Source organism: Microtus oregoni, unplaced genomic scaffold (genome assembly GCF_018167655.1).
Source record: "Microtus oregoni isolate MIOR12 unplaced genomic scaffold, Mior012 000070F_ref0000104, whole genome shotgun sequence".
Lineage (NCBI taxonomy): Eukaryota > Metazoa > Chordata > Mammalia > Rodentia > Cricetidae > Microtus > Microtus oregoni.
In genome coordinates this window covers 6447748-6466147 of record NW_024543977.1, presented here as the reverse complement: position 1 = coordinate 6466147, position 18400 = coordinate 6447748, and the positions used below count along the sequence as shown (strand labels likewise).

Below are 18400 nucleotides of genomic sequence, written 5' to 3'. Positions count from 1 at the left end.
GAAAAGCACACTGGTCAAAAAACAGCTGATCATGGTGATCATGGGGTGTCCAGCCCCAGTAGACACATCTATAAGACAACTCCCAGTTCAGAAACACCTCAGGAGAAAGAACAAAAGAATTTAGGAGCGAGAGGACCAAGAAGTCTGCTGTGAGACTGTGTCTCCTAGAAACTACAGGGAAGCTATACCCAGGATACTTCAGCAAGACCTGAGCAATGATAACATCAACAGACATCCTAACACAGAAGGGGGAAATCTCATGGGGCCCCACCCCTAGACAAAGAACTACAGCCAACTAGTGACGCCGATTGCTGAGAGCAGGAGATACAGTCTTCCCCGGGGATAAACCTCCTAACTAGTTGTCTGATTCCAAGCCCTCAAACCATATACATACAGGCAGCACTGAATGGACTCAGCAGGTTCTTTGGATATAGTTATAGATACATATGCATATATGTAAATATAATAATCAAGAAAAAGAAGTAATGAATTTGATGGGAGAAAGGAGAGGATATGGGTAAAGTTGGAAGGAGGAGACATGAGAGGATTGGAGTAAGGACTAGGAAAGGGAGAGATTATATAACTTTAATTTTTTTTTTCAAAACAGAGTTTCTCTGTATAATAGTTCTTGCTGTCCTGAAACTAGCTTTTGTAGACCAGGCTGGACTCAAACTCACAGAGATCTGCCTTTGCCTCTCAAGTGCTGAAATTAAAGATGTGTGCCACCACCACTTGGACAATTTTTTCTATTTTAATTAATAATGTTCTTCCTGTATGAAAGGTACCAATGTGTCAGGAAGTACATATAATACTTATGTTTTCTGTTCATAGCCACACGAGACCTGAAAGTACATGGAACACAAAGAAAGGCAATACTTGATAGGAGGCAAGAAGCAGGGTGAGTTTCTGCCCCTTCCCATGGTGCACGGGAGGTCATTCACACCTTGCAGAGGGCAAGTGCCTTCAGTCCTCAAAAGAAAGTCTGGTACAGTTCCAGTAGCACCGCCCACCCACAGCGCAGTCAACTAGAGGTGTCTGCATTGAGGCTTCTCCTCATTTTACAAAACCAAAAAGCGGTACGTGTTTTATTATTTTCTGTATACCTGTTGATTAGTAGCTCAAATGATAAAAATACGATGGAGGGAACAAAAATTCTATCCTAATTAATCTCATTTGGTCCTCCCTGATGCCTTTAGACTAGAATGCTAGTTGAAGTGAAGTTGCTGGGATGCAAGGGAAATCACAGAAGGGAGAAGAAAAAACATCTTATGAACCCAAGTGCATAGTACCAGTCTGACCACTGCCTCTCTACCTGTTTCCAGGAGTGGCAGGAGAGTGTAGTACCCCACTGAGACCCCAGCACAGCTCTCACCCTGCCTCCTGGGAGCTCTTTCAAAGGCCAGCTTCAGCACTGAGGTACTCACTCCTGTTGTGGAGACTATACAGACTCAGAAGGCCAGGTTACAATGTTAAAGTCTGAACTGGAACTTAGTCCTCTATTTTTTAAAAACACTAATTTGCTTGTTTATTTGTGTGTGAGGTGGGTGTACATGAGAAGGAGGCACACATATAGAGGTCACTTTGGGGGAACTTGTTCTCTCCTTCTACCATAGGTCATTCAGCTTAGCAACGCCATTGCTCCTCCTTGCTGAGTCAACCTCCTAGCCGAGGAACTTCTTTTTTGTTTTCTCTTTTTGAGACAGGCTCTTATTATGTAGTTCTGGCTGTCCTACAACTCAATATGTTGCTGGCCTGGACTTTACACAGATCTGCCTCTTCCTCCTAAGTGCCGGAATTAAAGGTGTGTGCCATCACCATCCAGTAGAGTTTATTTCTTAATTAGACACTGGAAACAAGCGGCAGCTAACTAGAGTTTGGTTGTACTAAGATCTGCCGTGCAACACAACAATACACATGAGCCCAAACCCTTAGTTCTTCTAAAATGTCTGCAAGGTGTCAGAAAGAAGATTCCACTTCTGAGAGACATACACGTTTAAAACTAGACTTACAGACAAACATTTCGGTAAGAAATGTGATAGTATAAAACTAAGTACTGAAGTAGAGGCGACAAAGGTATCAAGGGTTCTAGGACCCCAACCATGTCCACCAAGCACTATTTTATGCTTGGTAATATGCCATATAATACAATTTCAATACTTTGTTTCTTTTAATTAGAAATGATTGCTAGGAAATTAAATGGATATGAATCGAAGTATGAAAGAGTTCTTGACATTTTGCTTTACTTGAGTTACCTGAAAACCAAAGGGTGCACTATTTTCACTAGAATAGAATTCCTGGACATAATCTATTTCAGAATCAGCGGTATTCTATGAAACAATACATTTTCTTATACATTTTATCTTAGAGTAAACAGACAGTGAGGCTGGATACAGCCACTCTTGTGAAATGTATACAGATAGTAAATAAATACCATATGCAAAGTAACCACAACAGTCTACTTCCTTAAGACATAATTTTTTAACGATATGTTTATCAGCTGGGCTTGGAGGAACACAGACCTGTCATCCGAGCAACTCAGGAGGCTGAGGCAGAAGGACGGAGTTCATAGCTCCCTGGGCTGTAGAATGAGACCAGTACCAGGACTAGCCTAAGCAACCTAGTGAGAGTGACATCAAACACAAAGTTAAAAAGGTCAGAGACAAATCTTCCTAGGTTTATTCTCTAGTGAAGTACAAACTCAAATTCTTACTATCATCAAAAGAAAAAGCTCAGTCAATCAATGTCCCTTGTGCAGCTTTGTCCCCTGCACCAACCCTGGCCCAACAATTTGGTAAGTCTTCATGCTTTACATGTACTGAGGGATCAAACCCTAAAAATTAACTTTTCTACTATGGAGACCAACATTTTTTATACTCAAGAGGGAGGTTAGTTAGCATTGCAGCCAGAGACATTGTAGCACAGGTCATAAGATGCCAGCACAGGCCATGAGACACCAGCACAGGACATAAGATGCCAGCACAGGCCATGAGACACCAACACAGATCATGAGACACCAGCATCGACCATGAGACACCAGTACAGGCCATGAGTCGCCAGCATGGGCCATGAGACACCAGCATCGACTATGAGACACCAGTTCAGGCCATGAGTCGCCAGCATGGGCCATGAGACACCAGCATCGACTATGAGACACCAGTTCAGGCCATGAGATGCCAGCATCGGTCATGCTATGAGACGCCAGCATGGGCCATGAGACACCAGCATGGGCCATGCCATGAGACGCCAGCACAGGCCATGAGACGCCAGCATGGGCCATGAGACACCAGCATGGGCCATGAGACACCAGCATCGGCCATGCCATTAGACGCCAGCACAGGCCATGAGACACCAGCATCAGCCATGCCATGAGACGCCAGCAAGGGCCATGAGACGCCAGCATGGGCCATGAGACTCACATGGGTCATTTGGCTCTGCAGACCAGATTCAGAACAGCTACTGAACAGCCTCAAGAAACAGAAGTCAAGCCTATGAGTGACAGAAAGAACAACCTCAGGAATACAAGAGCAGAGTGAGTCTCCCAGTGAACTGTTAAAGGCTCAACAAATATTTAATCACATCTTTTAATTCTTGACTCTAATACACTTTAATTTTATATATTCCTATCATTTTTCTTTCCTTCAGAATAAAAGTAGAGGTCATATATAATCATAAACTTCAGTTCAGATTATTTCCCTGCTAAAAAAAATTTAACAGCTTTCCACTGAAAACTCTCACACATTCCAAACCCAGCTCATGGTCGCTCAGCCTCTTCAGTGCCCGTGCTCTCTTTACCCCATCACTCACCAGCACACACTAGTCCACACACCCTTTCATTTTAGACATCCTTTTCCCATCCTTTAGTCTAGTGCCAAATTTCAATACATTTTTAGAATTCATATTCTATCCATCAACACAACTCTTGGTTACCTCACTGTCTCTAAAGCTATTGCTCCTATCTCAAACTTAGCCCATCCTCTGCAGCAGAACCACACCATGAAGGATCCAGGTGACTACCTGAAAACATGAAACATAGTGCCTCTGTCTCTGTGAAGCCTTTTGCTGCTCTCTGCGCTCTTGTGACTGTCTGGCTCTGCATGTGTTCTGGCCTCCTGCACAGTCACAGGTTATCACTTGAGGCTCTTTGTTCTTTGCAAATGTCAAGGCTTTCCTCATCCCTGTACTTGCTTGCCTTTCCCTCTGACTGGAATATTCTCTTTGCCAGTCTTCCCTCAGACCTGTCCTCCATTATGACACTCTCATGCCATCTTGTTTATGTCCTTCCAGATAGCCATTATCACCTGTAATTGTTATCTTTAGTTATTTGCTCATTTCCTTCTATTGCAGTTTCTCTGTATATCAGTTTCCTGCTGCTGCTTTAGCAAATCAGTGCTGAAGAACAATGCGCTACCAGTGACTTGGGCTACCCCACTGTCTCAATCACTGTTCTATTGCTGTGAAGAGACACCATGATCCAAGCAACCCCTAGTGACATAATTCCTTCAAAAAGACCACATCTCCTGAGTCTCCCTAAACAGTTCACCAACTGGAGACCCAGGACTCAAATGTATAAGCCTATGGGGGGGGGGGATTTGTATTCATATCACCATCCACCATAACATCCACCATGTTCTTTCTAAACTTCTAGAGCGTAACACTTTAGAAATTTCAATTCCCCTATCTTAAAGCCCTTCCCATCATCAAGACCAGCAATGACCAACTGAAAACTTTATAGCACGTGTCTACACTGGCCCTTCTTTGGCCTCCAGCTTCCACTTTTTTGCATCATTACACTGAGCTTGCCCAGAGAATCCCAAATGATCTGCCTCCTTTGAGATTGGTTAGATAACATTCGTTGATACCAGGAAAATGAAAGTTAAAATCACAGGATATCCTATTTTCCAGTCAGAATGTTCTGGTTAGATAATGGTGATGATGATGATGAACTAGCCAACTTGACACAAACAGGGTTATTTGGGAACTTGAACTGAGAAAATCCCTCTAACAGACTGGCCTGTAGTCAAGTGTGTAGGGGCATCTTCTTGTTTAATAACTTATATGGGAAAGCCCAGTCCACTGTGGGCAGTGCTACCCCGGGCATGTGGTCCTGAGTTGTTTAAGGAAGCTGGCTGAGCAAGCCACAGGGAACACACCAATAAGCAGCGTTCTTCTATGGTCTCTGCTTCAGTTTCTGCCTCCAGGTTTGTATTTGAGTTTCTGCCCCGACTTCTCTCATGCCTGATTACCACCTGAGAGTTCTAAGATGAAATAAACACTTTCCTTCCCAATTTGAGTTTGGTCATGGTGTTTATCATATCATCAGGAAAAAAACTAAGACTGCAATTTTCAAGAAAAAAATGTAAGCAGAAAACAAAGCTGGTGAGGATATGAGGGGAGGCTAACACTGTGCTGGTAGAAATCTATATTAGTCCAGCCACCTTAGGAATCTGCATGGTGGGGCCTCAAACAATTAAAAATCGAATGACCATAAGATTCAGTTTATACATCTCCTAGCATATTCCCAAAGATCTCCATTAGAGAACCATAGAAATGTGTGCACATCTGTATTTACTGCGGTGCTATTCACAGTAGCCATAGTAACCAGGCAAAGGAACCAGTCTAGATGCCCATCAACAGATGAATGGATAAAGATGCTGTATATATACATAATGAGATTTTATTCAGCCATAAAGAATAAATTACGTTATTTGCAGGAAGAAGAATGGAACTGGAGATAATACTAATTAATATACTGTATGTTTGGGGCTGAGGAGACATCTCAGTTAGCCAAGAGCCTGTCATACAAGCAAGAAGATCCCCATCATATCCCCAGCACCCATGTAAGCTAGGCAAGACAGTGCATCCTACAGCTCTAGCACTGAAGGAGTATGGAGTAGAGACAGGCAGATCTCTGGAGTTTACTAGCCAGTTTTAGACAGGTAGTGGAGATGCCATAGTGAAGCCCGTTATTTTGTACACTAATTTAAAAAATTAAAGATTAGGTAATTAGTAAGTATAATTCCTACTTAATTCTTGTTGTCAGGAACCGTATTTACAGGTTGTATGGATTAGGACATGGATATGTTTAGGAGGTCATTATTCCACCTGCTATGCTCTGATTAAAAATAAGGTTCATGAGGATAAAGATAATATTTTTATACCATTACATATAAGTTCCAAGTTTAACAGATCCTGTCAAGCATACACATACATGTAAAATTTTATGAAATTAGTGAACACACTAAAACACAAACACTTTGATGATGCTCTCCCAACCCTAGGTTGGAACTAGGCTCTTGTACGCGCCAGACATACAGCCCACTGTTGTGGTAACACTTGACCTTTGGTCTCCAGACTCTGCAGCCATGTCAGTCCCCATATCCTCACCATGTTCATAGACCTCTAGGTCTTTGGGGGGAAGTACGGAACATTCTGACTAACACATCAATAAAGAATAAAGCACTCCAAAACCTTACACTGAATCAAGGACTTAAAGACATGACTTATATCTGTCTTGTGGCAGCATGGGCTGGGGAGAGTTCCCCCAACTCACTCGTCAATGCTTCAGGCAGGTAGGAGAGCTGATCCTGTGGTCATAAGAATTCGAGAGCTGTCCTGTCATGGGCAGTCTGGGAGTGGGAGAGATGCCCCCTCCCCCACTCCTTACTGCTTGCAACAGACTAGAGAGCTCACCTCCCCGCTTGCCAGTTGCATCATTCAGGAAAGCAAGCATTGCTCCTCATGTAGGCAGCACAGCAGACCAACGGGAGGGTGACCCAGCCCCCCCTCATCCCCATGTTGTGAGCAAGGGAGACCTGTCCCTATTAACTCATCTGACATGGGGCAGCAAGGGCAGAGGACACCCCCCCCCACCTGCCCTGCCCATCAATGCTTGAGATTGGTGGAGGAGCTGGCCCTGGAGTCAGAACACCAACTGCAGCACTCAGGAGAGTGGCCCCTGTATCTCACAATCTAGCTGGCCCTATGGCATACTTGTGCAGAAGTAGGAGAACTAGTCCCACCCCCTTCCTCATTGCTGAATTAGCTGGGGAGAGCTCACCCTGGTGGTGAGGACAAGAAAGAACTGGCAAGGGAGAGGGGAAAAACCCTGCAGCTGCCAAGGCCCAGAACAAAGGTTATGAGTTGGCCCACTCCAACATCCACCCCATCTATGATCTGCAGGAGCATGTGAAAGGATCTCCACGACACAGGGCAACAGGATCCCAAAGAAGAGTCCTAAAGAGGGTCTAGCATCGATAGTGTGTGTGGTGGAAACCAGAGGCCTTAAACCAAACCAATGTCTCTTTACAATGAACACTTGCAAGTACATGGACAAAGGGGTTTGCTGGGTGACTCGCTGTTTCAAACTGTAGCTTCCATGATGAGAATTTTATTTTTTTCCTTTTTTCTCTTAAATTTTGTTTTATTAGGGAAGGTGGGTTCCAGGAGCAGAGGGCGGATGTGAAGGGATGGGGAAATGAATGGGATCATGATGTAAAAGACACAGAATAAATAAAAATAACTAAAAAATAAAAGAAACCCACAAGTGAATGATTTGGTGGTGGTCTTATGGCATGCTGTGTCAGCAAGGGGTGACTATGTTGCAAAACATATCAAATCTAATTTGAAATCTAGAAACATTGTGAAGATAAACCTTAGCTTCATAATTCACAAAGGAAAACTGAAAGCCAAAGAAGGTAAATACTTGTTCAATTACATGGAAAAAAAATGTTAAGATTGACCCCAAATCCAGTGACTTGTATATAAAACTCACATTCTGGGGTTGTCATGAAAAGCTGTTGTTACAAAGCCTCTGTAGATAGGATTATTGGTATTATCATTATTCTGTTCTGCCTGCATTCCTAACAATTAAAAATAACTTGCAAAAAGTACTCAGTAAACATTTGCTGAATCCTTGAATGATTTCTTTAAAAAAATAAGGCAATTTTCCCTACTTTTATTTTTACAGGAAACACAATAAAATAAAAGAAATGAGACTCACCATTATATGACATCAACCTCTATCAGGGAGCTTTCCCCAATGACTCTAAGTCAGTTCCGTTCCCTTGCCTTCAACATCTATACGGAAAGGTCAAAGTCATTTCTCTAATGGAAACATTGTGTCATTTGCCATTCCTGTTTGTACATTTGTCCCCACATGGGTGATTTTCCCTGCCTGCTTTACATCTGTATTCACCTGATGGCATCTAAAACCATTGACAAATCAGAATGAATCAAGGTAGGGGAAGAGAACCCTGCCCTTTGCAACTCTGAAAAACAAACAAAAAACCAAAATTCCAACCAACCAACAAATAGAAAAGCCCAAACCAAACCAACCCAAACTCCAGTAGTTTTACTTAACAATGTCCTTGAAGAAGAAATAAAATCACCCCCATTAAAACTTGGGCCCTAAAAGGCCTAAAGCCCTTTATCTCCTCTTAACATCCTGTAACAAAACATTAGGTGCACATGAGCTACCTGACTCCAGAGCATACAGAGTGCCCTGAGAGCACAGGTGTTTTCAACCAACCAGCCATCCTTTCCCAGGCTCACCACTTTAACCTCAGAGAAGAAATGGACAACGGACGGTTATGCAGACTAAGGTACTTAGAGACATCTTCTCAGACTTTATCAAGAAAACCATCCACTCTAATAAGAAAACTGCTAAGTATGTTACCAAAACTAAAACTTGAGATTTGAGGTTAAATCTGAATTCTGAAAAACTTGTTAATTGTCATAAAAATTCCACAATTTCCAATATAAAAGATACTTCTGAAACAATTGGTACTGCTATTGCTGTTTTTTAAAGTACAACAATTTAAATGTCAACATTTGTAAAGTTTGTACAACTTAGTGAACTGATCTATTCCAAATTACTATTTTATGCATGAGGTTACAAACTTATTAGTGAAAAGGACTATTGGAAGTTCCAGGTGGGTGGGTGGACCTCAACACACTGTGACATGTCACAAAATGTACCAGGGGTTTTCAACACCCGGTCAACAACTAAGCTGTAAGAACCTTCTCCTTACCACATTTTTATATGACATAATTATCTAAAGGGGCTAACTTAAATGGTACAGTAACTGTATGAGCTTTTAACATACTTTAACCAAAGTAACAAACACGATTCCCTCCTTATTAGCAGTTTTATTTTTCATGGTGTCAATTACCTAGAATTAATGTTGGTTCAAAACTATTAAATGGAATTTTCCAGAAACAAATGATGCATAAACTTTATTTTTTCACTTTTTTATTATTTTTTAAAAACAAACAACTTTTTTTCATTTTACATACCAATCCTAGTTCCTATTCCTTACCCTCTTCTACTACCTCCACCTATTCCTCCTACCTTACCCCCATCCACTCCTCTGAGAGAGTAAGGCACACTGCTTTTAGGAAGGTCCAAGGCCCTCCATACTATATCTAGACTGAGCAAGGTATCCATCCAAAGAGAATGGGTTCCCAAAAAGCCAGTATAGGCAATAGGGATAAATCCCAGTGCCACTGACAGTGGCCCTACAGTTTGCCCCAGCCATACAATTGTTACCTATGTTCAGAGGGACTAGTCTGAATCTATGCTGTTTCCTTTCCTGTCAAGCTGGAGGTAAACTCCTATTAGCTCAGGTAAACTGTTCCAGTGGTTGAACCCTTCATGGTCTTGACCTCTTTGCTCATATTCTCACTCCTCCCACTCTTCAACTGGACTTTGGGAGCTCAGTCCAGTGCTCTGATGTGGGTCTCTGTCTCTGTTTCCATCTGTTTCTTGATGAATGTTCTATGGTGATATTTAAGATAATCATTAGTCTGACTACAAAGCAAGGCCAGTTCGGGCACCCTCTCCTCTATTGCTAGGGTCTTCCTTGTAGATTCCTGGGAATTTCTCTAGAACCAGGTTTCTTGCTAGCTCTATAATGGCTCCCTCAATCAAAATATCTCTTTCCTTGTTTTCATCTCTGTCCTTCCTCCATCTCAACTATCCTGTTCCCTCAAGTTCTTGTCCACCCTCTCCTTCTTAAATGGGACCTCCTGAAACTGAGAAGCTTCTGTAAAGCAAAGGACATAGTCAATAAAATAAAAAGGCAGCCTACTGAATGGGAAAAGATCTTCACCAACCTCACATCAGACAAAGGACTTAACACCAAAATACTTAAAGAACTCAAGAAATTAGACATCAAAACAAATAACCCACCTTAAAAATGGGATAGAGACCCAAACAGAGAACTCTCAACAGAAGAATCTCAAGCGTACGAAAGACACATAAGGAAATGTTTAACATCCTTAGCCATCAGGGAAATGCACATCAAAACAACTCTGAGATACCATCTTAACACCAGTCAGAATGGCTAAGATCAAAAACACCAATAATAGCTTATGCTGGAGAGGATGTGGAGTAAGGGGAACACTCCTCCATTGCTGGTGGGAATGCAAACTTGTACAACCACTTTGGAAATTAGTATGGCAGTTTCTCAAGAAAACTGGGAAATCAACCTACCACTCTTGGGCATATACAATGATGTGGGAGTGATTTCTTATTAATAAAGAAATTGCCTAGACCTATTTGATAGGCCAACCCTTAGGTAGGTGGAGAAAACAGAACAGAATGCTGGGAGAAAGAAGCTGAGTCAAGGAGTCGCCATGATTCTCCTACCGGACACAGACGCAGGTTAAGATCTTCCCTGGTAAGACACCTCGTGGTGTTATAGGGATATTAAAAATGGGTTAGATAGATATGTAAGAGCTAGCCAATAAGAGGCTGGAACTAATGGGCCAGGCAGTGTTTAAAAGAATACAGTTTCCGTGTAATTATTTCGGGCATAAGCTAGCCATGTGGGCGGCCGGGTGCCCGGGATGCAGCCCCGCTGCTCCTATTACAACATACCCAAAAGATGCCCAATCAAACTACAAGAACATTTGTTCAACTATATTCATAGCAGCATTATTTGTAATAGCCAGAACCTGGAAACAGCCAAGATGCCCCTCAACTGAAGAATGAATAAAGAAAATTTGGCACATTAGAGTACTACTCAGCAGTAAAAACCGATGACATCTTGAAATTTGCATGCAAATGGATGGAATTAGAAAACATGATTCTGAATGAGGTAACTCAGACCCAGAAAGAAGAACATAGTATGTACTCGCTCATAAGTGGATACTAGCTGTAAAGCAAAGGGGTGAAGGGGATGCAGAAACTTGAAATTCCATGCTTCTCTGTGTGTGTGACGAAACCTTGCTCAATTCCCATTCTACCTGGCATGGGAGTCACCCCTTTGCGCAGCAGATCCACAGTGTGTATGCTACCCACCCAACTGCCATTTAGTAGCATTTCTATCATCATACTGACTTGCAGAGTGTTTTTTTCCGAATGCTTGTGTTCATGTAACACTTATTTTACTTAATAATTGTACCAAAGTACAAGAATGGTAATACTGATTTCATAAATACCACAGAGAATGAGCAGCATATTACCACTACGTGAAAAGGTTTAAGTTTTCAACGTCCTAAGAAAAACGTTGGAATGTTGTAAGCGCTAAGAGCTACAGTTAACAATAAGCAGGAACAAAGAGAATCAAATACTAGCTGAGTGATCAGGATGTGGGAGGAAAGGACTTGGCTCACGGTTTCTTTCCATCACTGTGGGCAAGGAATGAGAAGAGCAGCACACCTCATGTAGCAGGAGAGACAGAAGACTCTGCTAGCAAGCTTCCCCCTCTCCCTTTATCCCATAGTTGTCCTCAGCCCACAAATGTCTTTGATTTGTTACTCATCGTCACTGGCACACCGATGTGTGTACTTTGCCAACCTCTTCAGAGTGCTTCTCAATTAAGCCTACAAATATCTACTGCACAGGCATCCCATGGTGGGGCTCCAGGTAACTATTCCCGACATTAAAGGGGGGAACTTACTGTATCAAACTTGATTAGAGATGCAGGTATGAGAATTATGTCATTTCTATTAAGACAGCTTAGAAAACTTTGTAAAATAAAAACAAAGCCACTATATAATTTTAAGCTATTTTTCATAAAATGTTAGTTATATTAACATTTAGTAACTTTATTAAGCATAAAATATTTCAAATGTTCTAAGTTTGAATTCTGAATATAGTTAACATTGACCAATAATAACATATAAAATTAAAAGTACTTTAGGTCTATTATGTCTAAATAAAAAGGATTCTGAGGTAAGTTATGAGAACTGTAGTATATAATATATCTGTTTAAAGTTAACTTCAATTACAATAAATAAAATACAATTGCCTATTCAATCCAGACACGTTTAAAGTTTTTAAAAATATAGCTAGTAGATATTGCTAAAACAAGGATCATTTCACCACAGACAGTTTTAAGGGACAAAGCTGGCTTATCTTCTATACAGTATAAACATTGTCTTTGAGTGCAGTGGATGAGGGTCTGACTGAATGCCACATTGTGGTTCTTCAGGACTTTATTACATCCATGTTAACTCCTTTCACAGAATATAAACCTTTCTTAGGCAGGGATTTTAACTCTGGAATCTGTATCTATGTGTATGTGATGATATGGATATACTATGTATATAATAAATCATACATAGTTTCATGTTTATATTCTAAAACAAATCACCCAAATAATAATACACCTGCAGAACTGAGTATCTATTGACTTCATAAATACTTATTGGGAGTTTTGCATAAACCAGGCACTGTGTATTATGCATCTGTTCATGTACATGTCAATATAGCCTTGTCCAAATAGTTTTTCTCTTATTTTAAGTTATTTTGTTGGTGCTGGAGAGACATTTCAGTGGTTCAGAACACTAAATGCTCTTATAGAGAACCTGGGTTTGGTCCCAGCATCCACATGGCAGCTTACAACTGCCTGTAGCTCCAGCTGTAGGGGACCTTCTGGGCCCCTTGGCATTGCATACATGCAGGTAAAATACTTATACACATTAAACAAACAAAAACTTCAACGACTTGTTTATATCATATTTCTATAAATAATGCTTAAATGAAATCTGTCCTTTTTTGTTCATCATACTAAGTTTATGAATACAGACTACTAATTATTACTTAAAAGTTTTCTAAAGAGGTCTGTACATGTGTTTGGGAGAAACGTTTTCATTAAATTATATCTATAAACAAGACAGTAATAAATCTGCTTGGATAATGAGCATCACCTAGGGTTTTACAGTTTCAGTTTCTATTTACTTTTGTATGGGTCTTAAAATTGTAGAGTTCTAATGTTCTGAGTTTGAGCACTGGTCATCTTGATTTGATAAAGCTCATTTCCTATCAAAATCAGCAAGGTTTGAACAATTTAAAAACTTATTAAAAATAAGGGGATCAAAGGGATTTGTATTGGAAAGGAAGAAGTTAAACTTTCGTTATTTGCAGATGATATGATAGTATACATAAGCGACCCCAAAAACTCTACCAAAAAACTCCTACAGCTGATAAACACCTTTAGTAATGTGGCAGGATACAAGATCAACTCCAAAAAATCAGTTGCCTTCCTATACACTAAGGATAAGGAAGCAGAGAGGGAAACCAGAGAAGTATCACCTTTCATGATAGCCACAAATAGCATAAAATATCTTGGGGGTAACTCTAACCAAGGAAGTGAAAGTCTTTGAAGAAAGAAATTGAAGAGGACACCAGAAAATGGAAAGATCTCCCTTGCTCTTGAATTGGGAGGATCAACATAGTAAAAATGGCAATTCTACCAAAAGCAATCTATAGATTCAATGCAATCCCCATCAAAATCCCATCAAAATTCTTCACAGACCTTGAGAAGACAATAATCAACTTTATATGGAAAAACAAAAAACCCAGGATTGCCAAAACAATCTTAAACAATAAAGGATCATCTGGAGGCAATACCATTCCTGACTTCAAACTCTATTACAGAGCTACAGTATTGAAAACAGCTTGGTACTGACATAAAAACAGAGAAGTCGACCAATGGAATCGAATAGAAGACCTGGACTTTAACCCACAAACCTATGAACACCTGATTTCTGATGAAGGAGCTAAAAGTATACAATGGAAAAAAGAGAGCATCTTCAACAAATTGTGCTGGCAAAACTGGATGTCAATCTGTAGAAGAATGAAAATAGATCCATATCTATCACCATGCACAAAACTCAAGTCCAAATGGATTAAAGACCTCAATATCAGTCCGAACACACTGAACCTGATAGAAGAGAAAGTGGGAAGTACTCTACAACACATGGGCACAGGAGACCACTTCCTACGTATAACCCCAGAAGCACAGACATTAAGGGCATCAGCGAATAAATGGGACGTCCTGAAACTGAGAAGCTTCTGTAAAGCAAAGGACACTGTCACCAAGACAAAAAGGCAACCTACTGACTGGGAGAAGATCTTCACCAACCCCGCAACTGAAAAAGGTCTGATCTCCAAAATATATAGAGAACTCAAGAAACTAGACTGTAAAAGGCTAATTAACCCAATTATAAAATGGGGCACTGAACTGAACAGAGAATTCTCAACAGAAGAAGTTCAAATGGCCAAAAGACACTGAAGGTCATGCTCAACCTCCTTAGCAATCAGGGAAATGCAAATCAAAACAGCTCTGAGATACCATCTTACACCTGTCAGAATGGCTAAAGTCAAAAACACCAAGGATAGCCTTTGCTGGAGAGGATGCGGAGAAAGGGGTAACCTCATCTATTGCTGATGGGAATGCAATCTTGTGCAACCACTTTGGAAAGCAGTGTGGCGGTTTCTTAGGAAATTCGGGATCAACCTACCCCTGGACCCAGCAATACCACTTTTGGGAATATACCCAAGAAATGCCCTATCATACAACTAAAGTATATGCTCAACTATGTTCATAGCAGCATTGTTTGTAATAGCCACAACCTGGAAACAACCTAGATGCCCTTCAATGGAAGAATGGATAAAGAAAGTATGGAATATATACATATTAGAGTACTACTCAGCAGTAAAAAACAATGACTTCTCAAATTTTGCATGCAAATGGATGGAAATAGAAAACACTATCCTGAGTGAGGTATCCCAGACCCAAAAAGATGAACATGGGATGTGCTCACTCATAATTGGTTTCTAGCCATAAATAAAGGACATTGAGCCTATAATTTGTGATCCCATAGAAGCTAAATAAGAAGGTGAACCCAAAGAAAAACATATAGTCATCCTCCTGAATATTAACCTTCATCAGACGATGAAAGGAGACAGAGACAGAGTCCCACATTGGAGCACCGGACTGAAATCCCAAGGTCCAAATCAGGAGCAGAAGGAGAGAGAGCATGAGCAAGGAACTCAGGACTGCGAGGGGTGCACCCACACACTGAGACAATGGGGATGTTCTATCGGGAACCCACTAAGGCCAGCTGGCTTGGGTCTGAAAAAGCATGGGATAAAACCAGACTCGCTGAACATAGTGGACAATGAGGACTGCTGAGAAGTCAAGAACAATGGCAATGGGTTTCTGATCCTACTGCACGTACAGGCTTTGGGGGAGCCTAGGCAGTTTTGATGCTCACCTTACTAGACCTGGAAGGAGGTGGGAGGTCCTTGGACTTCCCACAGGGCAGGGAACCCTGATTGCTCTTTGGGCTGACGAGGGAGGGGAACTTGATTGGGGGAGGGGGAGGGAAATGGGAGGCGGTGGCGGGGAGGAGGCAGAAATCTTTAATAAATAAATAAATAATAAAAAAAATAAGTTATTAAGGCTAATAAGATGATTACAGGGTAAAAGTCTGATGATTTGGATTTGATTCTGGAACCCACGGTGGTAGGAGAGAACCTACTTCCAAAACAATGTCCTCTGACTCCCTGCCACACACACCAAGTGATCTGTACATGTACCCTGTCACACACACACCATATACAAGAACAATAAATAAATAAAAAGATAAAACAATTTTAAAAACTAAAATTAAAAATGAAATTTAAAAATGTATGTCTGGGAATTTTTCTTTACTTTACCAAAATAATTACAAAACTACTAGCGCTGGCCTGGCCTGGCCTGGCCTGGCCCCTATAGTGGGTAGTGAACAGGTAGGGATAGAATGTCATGAAAGCTGCCTGTTTTCTACTCAGCTCAAGGAAATGCACCTTGATAAATGAACCACATTTGGAGGAAGAACAGAAGAAATGTGGGCTTCTGACCAGGTGTGGCTTCTAGTACCAACCAAAACAAGGACCTGAAACTAGGGAAGAAATCAAGCGCTTTTATACACATTCGAACTCTGCCAACTTAGGCTCTATATGATCCCTTCCATATTTCTACATATTCCTTCCGGAAAAAGAATGTTTTTCATCTTAAATTTGATTTTTGGGTGAGAGAAACAAAAATACTTTGCATAAGAGCAGTGCAGTAGTTGCACCACAAGCAGCACTGACGTCGTTGAGCGGTGCAGGAAGACAGCCAATTGGTGTGCTCTTCACTGAGGACAGCTACTTCTCCTACTCTCAGATTTCCTCAGTTGCCCACAGTCCTTCATGTACACAGCTATGATGCCTATGAATCACATCAGCAATCAGCTTGGTGTGATAATTCCTTTTTTAAATTGATTTTTATTGAGCTCTACATTTTTCTCCACTCCCCTTCCTGCCTCTCCCCTCCCCCAAAGTCCCCATGCTCCCGATTTACTCAGGAGCATGGGGACTTTTACTTTTTCTACTTTCTACTTCCCATGTAGATTAGATCTATGCAAGTCTCTATTAGGGTCCTCATTGTTGTCTATTTTCTCTGGGATTGTGATTTATAGGCTGGCTTTCTTTGCTTTATGCTTAAAAAACCACTTATGAGTGAGTACACGTGATAATTGTCTTTCCGGGTCTTTGTTACCTCACTCAAAATGATGTTTTCTAGATCTATCCATTTGCCTGCAAAATTCAAGATGTTATTTTTTTCTGCTGTGTAGTACTCCATTGTGTAAATGTACTATATTTTCTTCATCTATTCTATGGTTGAAGGGCATTTAGGTTGTTTCCAGGTTCTGGCTATAACAAACAAAGCTGCTATGAACATAGTTGAGCACATGTTCTTGTGGCACGATTGAGCATCCTTTTGGGTATATACCCAAAAGTGGTATTACTGGGTCATGTTTCCTAATTTCAGGAGGTCCCATTTATTAATGGTTTCTCTCAGTGTCTGTGCTACTGGGATTATATTTAGGAAGTGGTCTCCTGTGCCAATGCATTCAAGTGTACTTCCCACTTTCTCTTTTATGAGGTTTAGTGTGGTTGGCTTTATGTTGAGGTCTTTGATCCATTTAGACTTGAGTTTTGTGCATGGTGATAGATATGGGTCTATTTTCATTCTTCTACATGTTGATATCCTGGTCCATTTGTTAAATACGCTTTCATTTTTCCATCTTACATTTTTTGCTTCTTTATCAAAAATCAGGTGTTCAAAGGTACGTGGATTAATATCCGGGTCTTCGATTCGGTTCAATTGGTCCCCCTGTCTGTTTTTATGCCAATACCAGGCTGTTTTCAGTACTGTAGCTCTGTAGTAGAGTTTGAAGTCAGGGATTGTGATGCCTCCAGAAGTTCTTTTATTGTACAGGATTATTTGGCTATCCTGGGTTTTTTGCTTTTCCATATGAAGTTGAGTACTGTTTTTTGAGGTCTGTGAAGAATTTTGCTGGGCATTGCTTTGAATCTGTAGATTGTTTCAGGTAAGATTGCCATTTTTACTATGTTAAATCTATCTACTCAAGAGTACGGGAGATCTTTCTTCTTTCTGGTGTCTTCTTCAATTTCTTTCTTCAAAGATTTAAAGTTCTTGTCATACAAGTCCTCCACTTGTTTGGTTACATTTTTTTAAAACATAAAGTTGGTGTTTATTAATAAATAGTTTTCATGTAGATTTAAGAATGAACATCAAGAGAGACAGAGTGGAGAAGAGTGCAACAGAGTCTTGGATGTGGACCTTTTAAGAGAGAAACTTCTACCAAAAGCCATCCCCACTCCTTGGTTTTGTTTTTATGAGAAAAGATTCTCACTCCAAGCCTAGGCAGGCCTCAAACTTGCAGCAACCCTATTTCAACCTAATGAGTGATAGAGTTACAGGAGTGAGGCACCAGGCTAAGATTAGGCCACATATTTTGTTTTCAACTTGCAATTCAGATGGTAAGGTATACATTAACAAAACCCTAACATCTTTGCAATTTACAGGCTACAGGACACTTTGGCTCAGAACAATATGACTGCCTAATTGTGGTGTTTTGAATGAGAATAGCCCCATGAATGCTTGGTCCCCAGTTAGTAACTGTTTGTTGTAGGAGATGAGTAGGGGGTGGGCTTTGTGATTTCAAAAACACATGCCAAGCTCAGTCTCTCTGTCTTTCTCTCTGCCTGAAATTTGCTAGTGCTCCAGCGCTACCCTCACCTACCTGTTGCCATGCTCCCAGACATAATGATTAG

General features: G+C 40.8%; 1 protein-coding gene across 2 annotated transcripts in view; it reads right to left on the bottom strand.

The window, feature by feature from the left end:
• Positions 1–18400, bottom strand: part of Zeb1 (zinc finger E-box binding homeobox 1) — a 165265-nt gene that overhangs the window by 64906 nt on the left and 81959 nt on the right. The window lies entirely within an intron of this gene.